This window comes from Ixodes scapularis, unplaced genomic scaffold (assembly GCF_016920785.2).
Source record: "Ixodes scapularis isolate PalLabHiFi unplaced genomic scaffold, ASM1692078v2 PGA_scaffold0__279_contigs__length_252992795, whole genome shotgun sequence".
Classification (NCBI taxonomy): domain Eukaryota; kingdom Metazoa; phylum Arthropoda; class Arachnida; order Ixodida; family Ixodidae; genus Ixodes; species Ixodes scapularis.
In genome coordinates, this window is record NW_024609835.1 from 87235692 (window position 1) to 87246832 (window position 11141).

Consider the following 11141-nt stretch of genomic DNA (forward strand, 5'->3'; position numbering starts at 1 on the left):
GTCAAAAGTGGCTCATGCGGCTCGTCGATAGTTTCAGTTTGTCGTGCTCCTGTACGCTATGCTCCGTTTAGTTGCTGCGCCTGTAGTATGAAATTCAGAGCATCGGACTAGGAGTAAAGAAGCGCGAACTTAACGCGCGGGCGCGTTTAGTACATGCTCATTTACTCCTACTTCGACGCTCCGAGTTTCATACTCTGAGCGCACCAACTAAATGGAGACAAATACGAAAGCTGGGCCCGTTTGCTCGAAGCACTAACCGCGGCTAAAGTTAGTTGCAGTACCTAGAAGAGGGATTTTGAAATCACGTGACTGGCTCGGTAGGGATGCGGGGAAACATGGCGGCACCCCAGCGAGTGAGAGCCGCTCGCTTTGGAAATAATATGTCGTTGTAGCTGCAATATCGAGCGCGTTAGTCAGCAACGAATGGTGCAGGGGGCTTTCGCTTTGCCTAACCTCAATTAAACCGCAAAGCATGGGCAATGACATCGGCGCATTTTTAGGTAGTGTTTCGATTCTGGGCATTCCTAAGCCTAAATAAACGCGATAATTGTCGGCATGGCAACGTCTTTGGAAAGCGGATTGCCTTGACTCAATCGGCCGGGTATTGATAGCACACAAAAGCAGACAGCGTCCCAACAGATTTTCTTCTAAATTATCGAAGCATCGCGAGGAGAACGCTGGAAGTGTAATTCTACGGTCCACGCGCGCTGGCCTTCCTCTTATAAAAGATTCGAAGTAAAAAATCATAATAAGGCTTTAACGAACGCGCGTGCAAGGCAAAATTTCTTTTATACTTTTTGCTTTAGAACGGTTACTACTGCAGACGCCAGCACGTGCGATGCGTGCAACTACAGTCGTAGCATGCACCTCGGTGCTTGGATAATCTAGAAAAAAGGTCTGTTGGGACGCTGTCTGCTTTTGTGTGCTATCAACAATCCGCTTTCCAAAGACGTTGTCATGCCGACAATTATCGCATTCATTTAGGCTTAGGAATGCCCAGAATCGAAAGACTATCTAAACAATGCGGCGATGTCATTGCCCATGCTTTGCGGTTTAAGTGAGGTAAAGCAAAGCGAAAGCCTCCTGCACCATTCGTTGCTGACTAACGCGCCCGATATTGCAGCCACAACGACATATTATTTATAAAGCGAGCGGCGCTCACTCACTGAGGCACCGCCATGTTTCCCCGCATCGGACGCATCCCTACCGAGCCAGTCACGTGATTAAAAAAAATCCCTCTCCTAGGTACTGCGGCTAACTTTAGCCGCGGTTAGCGCTTCGAGCAAACGGTTTGTTTGCTCGAAGCGCTAACCGCGGCTGAAGTTAGCCGCAGTACCTAGGAGAGGGATTTTTTTTAATCACGTGACTGGCTCGGTAGGGATGCGTCCGATGCGGGGAAACATGGCGGTGCCTCAGTGAGTGAGCGCCGCTCGCTTTATAAATAATATGTCGTTGTAGCTGCAATATCGGGCGCGTTAGTCAGCAACGAATGGTGCAGGAGGCTTTCGCTTTGCTTTACCTCACTTAAACCGCAACTGGAGGTCGCTGCTTTGTAGCGTTCTTTCGCAGAACGAGCACTCGCGCTAAAAATGCACGTCTCAAAGCCAGGAGTGTGGCCTAGCTCGCGCTTGTCGCTTTGACTGTAGCCTTAGCTTAAGGGTAAACAAAGTATATCGGCGAGCCGCATGAGCCACTTTCGATCGGACGGTTATGACGACCTGGCATCTCGTGGATATAGGTGGCAGAAGCCGGAATTTCTTCGAAGATAAATTAATTAAGGTCTCAGTGGTGCCGCAGAGTGTAAAGTAAAAACAAAAAAAAAAAACAAAAAAAAACGGTGAAGTTAGGAAGTATCTACGAATGTTTTAATATACCTGAGAGGTTTGAAAACTCGATCGCTTCTAGCACATATGCAAAAAGTTACCTTGACCGATTTACTTATTTACCATGCGTGCTGTTCAGATTAAAGTAAAAGACAAAATTCCTGAACTCGCTTCTCGACGCAGGAAACTGTCAAAGTTGTCAGATGCTCCGTTGTTCCGTCTTGCAGCGCGAAACGGAACCCGACGATGTGTTACGCCGATACCGGCATAGACCGTTCAATAGAGAACACGTCAATTCGTTTTCAGGCAGGATGCAAGAACGAATCTTTTCCGCAAGGCTAACTGATGTTTTGGCTTTCCAATCGAAGTATCTTTACTCTCTGGGCTAAGCATAGTAGAAAGGGCAGCGGTCTGAATGTCTTCTCATTTCGACAACTTTCCTGTTGCTGTGCTATCGCAATGCTACCATTCGATAGATGATTTCGTTTTCAGGCGATATGCACGAACAAACCTTTTCCGGAACGCTAATTGCTGTCTTCGCTTTCAAATGAAATCATTCTTGCCTGCTGGATTAAGCAATATTGAACTGAAAAAGGGCAGCGGTCTACTGCACCCTTCATCTCGACAACGTTTCTGTCTGGGCAGCCATCTTTTTTGTGGACGTGACGTCAGGGACCGCGAAGAAGTCATTCGCGGTCCCAGAAAAACTCGGTGCACGAAGAGCGCGCTCGAGTGTCAGTCTCCGGCGACGATCCTGTCCGTCTAGTGAACGGAGCACCAAATTCTCGCGCTCCGGAGCACGGACCTAACGCGCCCATTGGGCGCGTTCAGTAGCGGCCCCGGAGTCAAGGAGTCATTGACTCCTTCCACTGGACGGCCAAACGTCACTTCCGGTGCACGTAACTCCGGGGCTTCGGAGTCAAGCTTCGAAGCACCGAGTCCGGAGACGGTGCACGTAGAGTCAAAGGAGCTAAAATGACGTAATTTCCTGATTGGTGACGATTTCCGGCGCTAAAAGAGGAAAAAACAAACAATATGGCGGGATAAGCTGCTTCGGTTCTGTCGCTGGTGCGCGGTTCGCTCGCTTTTGTTAATGAAAAGTGCTCAAGGTAAGACGAATAACGCGTTCGAATATCTTTTTCAGGTAAGGCTCTTTCGGAAAATGCATTGGACCGTATTTTGTTTGGTTTGAATATGCTAATAAACAACGCAAACGTTCATTTAATGCCGTGTCTTGATCACCGTTGCACGGAAACTCGGTAATATTGACGATAGTCCTGTCCGCGCTCAACAGGGCAAAACAGGGTGTGAACGCGACTTTGGAAGCCGGTTGGACACTCACGCAGAGCATGATACCGATTAATGTTTTGTTTGCGTAACTAAATCGGGGTGCACGTTGGCTGGGGCTGAGGCTCGCTTCGGCCGACAAAACGTTGATCGCCGAGCGCGGCCGAACTTCCCGTGTTTATACGAATACATTTTATAGGAAGTTCGTTACGAAGGGCAGAACAAACTTATGGCCGTATAAAAGTATCGCAACCGGCGGGGTAGATTCGCTGAGCTCTGTATTTTGTGTGTGCTGACGACGATTTTTGTCGGGTTTTATAACAGTAGCTGCCTTTGCACCGCAAAACGAAGGGCTCAATCCCGTTGCATCGCTTCGAACAGCAGCGCGGATGTGTACAATCACCCGCTTTTCCTTCAACGACATTGTAAAAACTTCTTCAAAACCGGCGTCAAATAAAAGCGATCGTGCTCGCCATCGTCTGCTTCCAGTTTATTCGGAGACCGTCTGGCGCTGGGGAGGAAGCGGAAGTTGCGTAGAAGCAGGTTTGGAGCCGCGGGTCTTTTTGCCGTTCAGTAGGCGCTCCGATGACTCCGACTCGAGGCACTCCGTTCGGAGGCAAGGGAGGTGCTACTGAACGCATAGAGTTATTATAATGTACGCTAGAGGTTCAACTGGCGCTAGTGTGCTGCTGCAAATTGAAGCAGACAGCAACCAGTCGGAAATTGACTTCCGGTAATGCTTTTCTTAAACAAAAGCGAGCGCATTTTCTCGCTGCGCTCGATTACAAGAGCAAATATCACGAATATTTCGTACGTACTACGCACATTGGAACATTTCTCAGTCACGCAGACGAAATAATTGGTCAGTTGCGGCGTTTTTATTTGAAATTCGTGGCATGAAAAAACGGTGCTAAAACCGTTTCGTACTTGCATTTGTGTACACTGTCGGACACTGTTAGCGCGAACACAGCGTCGGCGCTTTCCGCCATGGGGGATGTACGTGTCAAACGAACGAAGGACATGTGGAAAACTAAGAAAGACGGCAAGAACTACGCAGCAACACTGGATAAGTAACTCCTTGTGCATGCAGGCGATCAAAATTAATTGAAAGCCAAGTAATATAGTCCGATTTGCAATAAATAAATACTGCTTCATTTTTTCGGTTCGTGAATATGTGCGAAGATGCATGTTCTGGGTTCAAATCGTCAACAACACGCTCCAAATCTTTACAAATAGGGAGAAGTCAGAGAACAGGTGCCTGATAAAAACTGCCTGTCATAGGAAATAATAAAAAGACACACCTTTCGTAGCCCACGTGCTTTACTTTTTTTTTTTTTTTACATTCGAATGTTCTTTGACCCATCGTAAAGATTCACGACGGAGTCATATTCATAGAGTGACAGGACGGGCATATTAGCAATATATAAGCGCCACCGGAATGCTAGCAAACCTTGAACACACTCTACATTTCTTTCGATCGTTAGTTAGCTCAGAATCGTAGCTCGTTTTTATATACCTGCTATGGAACAGAGGTTTGGGCTTGAAATGTAGCGAAGCGTAACATCGCTCAGTGGTAAAGAAAAATGCTGTAATTAAAGCAGTTACACTTTTACAATATTAATAAAGGTACATACTATCCGGTACAACCGAAATAATAAAAGTTATTTATGTTATTTTCCGGCGAAGAGACAAAATTCACGCGCGTTTTCCCATAGGAATGCACAGGAGCACCGCAAAAGTAGACTGGTTGCTGTCTGCTTCAATTTGCGTCAAGGAAGTCGCATAGACACTAGCGCCAGTTGAACCTCTAGCGTACATTATAATAACTCTATGACTGAACGCGCCCATTGTGTCTCCGAAATTCCTCGGAATCGCGCGCGCGCGCTGCTTGGTCGTAGTTTTTGTATCGTCGTCTTGTTGACAGTCGCTTTGAAACTGCGCTCGCGCTATAAAAATAACGTAATTACAAATATCCAAGTGCCGCACTGTAGTGCGAGGCATATATTTCGCGAACGCAGAATGAAATTAATGTCCCTCCCCAAACCTGGCGCACCGCAAGGCGGCTTGACCGCAAGCGCTCCTGGCATATTTGGTCACTACCACCTAGATAGTAATAAGGTCTGCTTACCCTCCTCCATAATGTCACACTTAAGGTCTGATAACTTATAAAATAGCGCAAAAAAGACAGGGACAAGAAGTATACAGGACAGGCACTAACCAGCGCCTGTCCTGTCGTCGAAATGAACGAAAGTTGCCCTCAGCCACACAGTCAGTGTAATACGTGTAGCACAGGACGCGGGCAGTGCTACCGTTGATTCGCTTCCTCTTTGACGTTTGTAGTCACATACGCGTGACCTAGTTGGCGCGGCCAGTGGTTGCAGCGGCGTGCGAAATTGGAAGCATGTGTTCTTTCACAAACTTAAAAGGTAATAACAAATGGTAGTGCATTATCTTCCTTATTGTGGCGATTAGCTCCCGTACGTTTAACTCAATTGCACAGACCGGAATTCATGTATTTTTCGCGGCAATTTTTACATAAATTTATTTGAAGATAAATACGCACCTTGTATATTTCGAGTAGCACGAAACAACAACTTACATTGCACCTCAACACAATAATACAAGTAAAACGTAGATTTAACAACTACTTACAATACTGCTCTGGCCTGGATGTTATAGCAAAAATGCCACAACCGAAACGCATACAGCGTGCTTCGGTATTCCTGACAGAAGGAACAAAAGATGCAGAGTATGAAAGTTCACTTTCGTGCATCTGGAACACGGGCGGTGTACAAGTGAAACGCCATTCTTGATTTCTCTGCGGTCATAGCATTTTTCTTTTTCTTTTTAACCTTATTTTGAGCTGCCACATTCGCTGGTATTTTTCTAATGTTCGCCTCGATGGGCTGCGTTCATCAGTGTTGCCAGTTTAGCAGTTTTCTCACTAAATTTAGTGGTTTTCTGAGTGGTCTACAGAGGAAGGAATGGCCATTTTACGGTTGGCGGAATTAGTAAGTTTTAGTGTTTAGTCTACGAGTAAACGCTGCGCGTGTGCGGAGCCCACACTGCCGTCTTGGATCGGCGCATGACGAAGACGCGCGTGCGCCAGCGTGGAGCACGCAATACTAACGCAAACGCACAACGCTTGCGTTTGCTCCCGTACACAATGCTAAAACTCTACAGTTTCAGCGGTTGTAAAGTCACGTTAGCGAGTTTTCTGGTGGTCTAAGGCATTCTCCATGGTTTGCATTGATCAATCGTAAATAGTCTAATTTTCGCGGCAAGTTAGAGTGATAGCGCCGTTATTTTTGCCTGCTCTCAACAAAATTGTCGTCAATGAGGATGACGCTTACGACGCCATTGCGATATTATGAGGGCACACATTGAAACATGGTGTTAACACGGTCAATCCTGGCCTGCGCCTTAAATTTAGCGGTTTTTAACAGTTTTTCACGGTTTTCTAAGGTGCATTTAAAATCTTCTTTTAAGTGCATAAAAAACAATGCCTGTGAGGTTCGCAGTTTCACAGAACATGGAGACTCACCATGTTCTATGAAAATAGCAGTCTCAAACATTTATTCTAAAATAGGCCCCGGTTTTCCTTTTTTTTAATGTTAGGACATTAAATATGCCAGTAATTCCTAGGTTACGAATACTGACTCCAATCGACATGGAATTGAAGCATCGCTGTCAATACCTTGCGACTGCCGACTTTTTTTTTTCTTCTTCTTTTTTTAGTTAATTGTGTACAGATGCAGTTCAAGTGTGCTTGGCGTTGCGGCAACGATTTCGGTGGTTCAAATATCTCCAAACCCATTTTCTCCGATTCGAGCGGCTCATCTGAAGAGTAATCGTTTTACCAAGCTCCATTTGGACGACGAAACCACTTTGCCGGGGCTCGCGTTGTTTTCCTTTCCGCGCAAGAAAAAAAAATTAAAGCGGGACGAAGCGGACGACCATTCGTTTTTAATCTCAATTCCTTAATTGGGCCCGCGCCATACAGCGAAATATCGGAAAGGTAAATACGTCGGGGAAAAACAATGATTGCTTGATTTTGGCCCTCGCAATTGAGAAACCCCCTTATTATTGCGGGATGTTTTTTTTCTTTTTTTTTCTTTTAATTGTTTTAAATTTCGGCAGTTCATGTCTGTGACGTGCGAGCGTTTCTGATCGTCATTAATCTTGATCGGATTTGTTTAGCTTAGCATCTCAAACCCATTTGCTGTAGAGGGCCCGCCGTGTAATGGAGTTATAAATGGAACTGGAATTAGGTTCTGTGAGTTCAGTTGAATATTCAGTATTACGGGACACGCAATTATCTGCGAGAAAATCTGTTCCGTGTATGATCGTGGCCGGAGTGCTTGCCGTATAATACGCAATATGAGAAGGCTGGATTGATAAAGGTTTCTTTTTTTATACTTTTTTGCCAATGCAATTGGTTTTCTTTTTTTTCCTTTCAAAAACTGTAACTGCACTTCGAGGTACAGTTCGTAGTAACTAATTCAATTTTCTGAAACTATGTTTTAAGTCTCATTTCTGGTTTCTTTTTTTCTTGTTTTACTTTACAGGGCCACATCTTGTCGCCACCAAGATTTCTATAATACACCTACAAAGTGTAGAGAAACTAATATATCTAAATAGTTTCCCTGTGAACGTTTCATGAGGTTTCTAATGTATGGGTTTGCGTTGAAACAAAGCAAATTCGAACCTGTTACCATTTAGAAAATGAGCATCTAATGCTGTCCAAGCGCTCTTTCTACCTACCCTTAATTGGTTTGTTTTGTTCTATCAGTATCGACTGGCATCGTTCCGGGGCGGCGGATAAGCTATTTCAATCACCTCCATCTTGTTCTGCATAGGAATTATTCCCCTTTTTCTTCCTCGCTGTATAGTTTGTTGCAACGTAAAAAAACTAAGGCAGGGGCTCCACATTCGAAATGTGTCTTAAAAACGGCGTCGCTACCAGACGTGCAGTACGAACGGACCATTTTCCCGACGTCATGGAAGGGGAGGGGCGAAGCCCCTTGATGTGTTTCTCTTACATGTAGCGATAAATGCGCCTATGCATGAGGCGAATGCCTCGTGCAGCCTTGAAATCAAATGGTAGCGCAGCACTGAAATAAGGGGTTCAAAAGGTTCACAAAGTTTCGAAAGGTTCAACCTATTACATTAAAAAAAGTCGATGATTTTCGAACTTTCGAACGAACTGAGTTCAAAAGTTCGACGAACTTCGCACTTCTGAACAAAAGTTTGACAAAGGTCGAATCAAGTTCACCCCCGTAGGTCCCAGGCAACAAATATAAATAACAGAATATGACAATGTTTGAAGTGGAGTTGAAATTGCACTCATAGTCTTACTGTTAGCTGGTGGTGCCACCAACGACGCGCTTGTAAAGCGCTGAATGATCGCTTTTAGGGTGGCCTCGGCCTCGTACCTCACATGTTTTTCTTTCGACTTCCGCACAGAGCCTATCCCGCGCACAACTCCCTAGGTTGCCCCGAGGTAACCTGTAGGCCAACAGACCCCTCATATGCAGGCTCGAAATGCAACCAAGGCGCTTCGCTAAGAGCGTCCTTCATGGCGTTAGTTGTTATTGAACGCAAGTCCCTCGATTTCCCCGCGTCAAGGAAAAGCGCACTTGGACAGTGACGCCGATGCGCTACAGGGAACGCTGAATTGGAGCTTACTTCATCATCCTTAGTAACCGGCTGCATTTTAGAGCGGCCCATATCTCCATTCGTCGAAGAAGAAAAGTTATGGGGAGCAGAAATAGGGTTAGCCCGATAACAACCGGTCGGGACCTGATTAGCTGTATTAGTCCGGATGGTGCAGTAATTTAGTCTGGTTGCATTCTCGTCAACCTTGACTTCTGTTGGGTGCTGTGCCTGTTTTCAGTGTTTTTAGTCAATGCCGCGGGTGACCCCGCCGAAACTAAACGTCCAGAGCAACTAAAACCTGTCGGGAAGCTTGTATGCCTTCATGTGAATCCGTTGCCCTGCATATTTATTTGTCTTTTTGTTGCATTTAGCGACGTTTGATCCGGTTGCTACTAGTTTGAAAATAAGTAAGAAGTACATTCACTTGACCGCCTCAGGGCTTTTCGATGAACCGCTCAACCAGTTCAACGCTTGTTTCGTAGGTTACGACAAATAAAAAGTAATACAGGTAGTCTGTCCGTACCACAGCACTGAGAAGCAAGTTTATTCACGGCGTAAGAGAAATTGTCAACGTTTTCAGTAAAATTTGTAGCATATTTTGCGATCATTTTTCGATGAATTTACGAAAACGTAGTTTGAAACTGCGGGATTTGATTTCCAATCATGAAATTCAGACGGAACTTAAATCAGAACTTTCGAACTTTTCGACCTTGTACCTCGAAAAACTTCGAAATATTCGATTTTTTAAACTTGAACCCTAAATAAATTCGAAATGTTGAAATTTTTCGAGCTATCTATAACAATATTCGATATCTTCAAACTCGAACTTTCAGAAACCATAATATTTTCGAATTATTCGAATTGGAACCTCAGCAGGGTTTTACGCTTGCGACGTGTTCAAATTCGAACCTTAGCGAGGTACGAACATTTCGAAACCTTTCGACCTCGACCTTCGGGAGGTTCGTGGCATGCCGATACGTTACTCGTTACTTGTAAATAAAAGGAAGGTGTTAGCGGCCTACATTACTTCAAAATAAAAGGAACGCGTTACCGTGAAAAAGTAACGCGGGTTACTTTTGCGTTACTTTTTTCATTGTGAATTATCACGTTTTACTTTGACGTTACAGGTATGCATAAGCGCCATATTTCGAGAAACATTATATCAATCCAGAAACTGAACATAATTACCTTATCTTTTTTACGGTTCCACCTAAACATTTACAAGAAAAAACACAAAGAAAAACAGAAAAATCGCAAGAAGTTATAGTAATTGGCACCTGGAAACACGAAAAAAAAAGTTTAAGTGTAGTATTTTAAGTCTTGCGAAGAATACGTAACGAGTAACTTAACTACGTTACACGTTACTTGAAATAAGTAACGTAAGTACGATAACCGTTACTTTTAAAAAAAAGTAACGAGTGCGTTCCTACGTTACCGAAAAAAGTACGCGTTACCGGTAACTTCGTTAGTTGTAACGCGTTGCCTGTGCTCCGCGTACCGCCTTTGAAGCATGCTTTTAAGCGCGCGCCCGGGTGGTACCGTGACCACGGGGCGCGCGCTTAAAAGCATGATTCAAAGGCTCCGGTAGAACGGTGCGCGGGGACCAAGGAAACGGTTTGCTAAAGGTCCCTACACTCTTAAAAAAGCCCGTGCGTTCACTTTACCGCACCACATTCGGACAGCCTAGGGTGCCTCAATGTCCTCCTGTAAAGGGTAATGCCCACTTTTATAGTACCCGATGCCGACAGCACGCGCTCACGGGTAAAATACAAAGAAATCGACGAAAACAAAATGTCGCCATAGCACAGTCAGCGCCACAAACGCGTGCAGGGACACGCTCTTTCGCGCGCTTCTGAACAAAAAATAAAAATAAACGTGTGTGACAAAATGGCCAGATGTCTCCACCCTAAGCAAAGCGCACATGAAGGCACCCTAGGACAGCCAATCGCACCAACTTAAGGAGTCACCTTAGCGAATGACGATGCCGAAACATGTGTTTAGACCAAAAAAACGCAGTCTGAGTTGTGACATTAAGCAATGCAAAACGTCACGCTTGCATTGCTTAATATCACAACTCAGATTGCGTTTTTTGGTCTCAACATACGTTTCGGCATCTTCATTCGCTGAGCTGCCTCCGTAAGTTACGGTGATTGGCTCTCCGAGTGGTGTGCGTGAAAGTAGACGCACAGACATTTCTTATAGTGTAGAAGTATGGTGGCACTGGGATCAAATCTGATGCAACGTCATAGATATGCTCAGCAAATCATCTACTAGAGCAGCCCTCTAATTGTTTTGACTTGGGCAGGCACCCTACAGGCGTGCGGTTGTGTAATCGCAGCTGCGTGGAGAACGCTACAGGCCTCGGGTTAACAG